Consider the following 458-nt stretch of genomic DNA (forward strand, 5'->3'; position numbering starts at 1 on the left):
GGTACAATTTAAGAAGGCTCCTTTTAATATTTGTATATCCATTAAGGACTGTTAGCTCAGATCTTCAGTATTAGTCAATGACTCTCTCTTTCTCTCTTCCTCCTTCTCTCTCTTTACCCTCATTCAGATCAACATATAGAATATTTCCATTACCTAGGAAGTTTCCTGTGTCCTTTCCAAAACAATCTCTTATCACCATTGGCTAGTTTTGCCTCTTCTTGAACATATTAAATGAAATCATACAGTATGTCATCTTGTGTCTGGTTCATTTCCCTTAGCAAAATGTTTTGATATTCCTCCAATTTTTGGTAGATATTTTTAGTTCATTCCTTTCCACTGTTATGTACTCTTCCATTATATGAACGTGGGATTTGTTTATCCATTCTTTTATTGACGATTTTTTGGGTAATCTCCAATTGTTGGCTATGAATCTCCTGTATTAGCTTTGAAGCTGTAAT

The sequence above is a fragment of the Colobus angolensis genome, unplaced genomic scaffold (assembly GCF_000951035.1).
Source record: "Colobus angolensis palliatus isolate OR3802 unplaced genomic scaffold, Cang.pa_1.0 Scaffold72, whole genome shotgun sequence".
Classification (NCBI taxonomy): Eukaryota; Metazoa; Chordata; class Mammalia; order Primates; family Cercopithecidae; genus Colobus; species Colobus angolensis.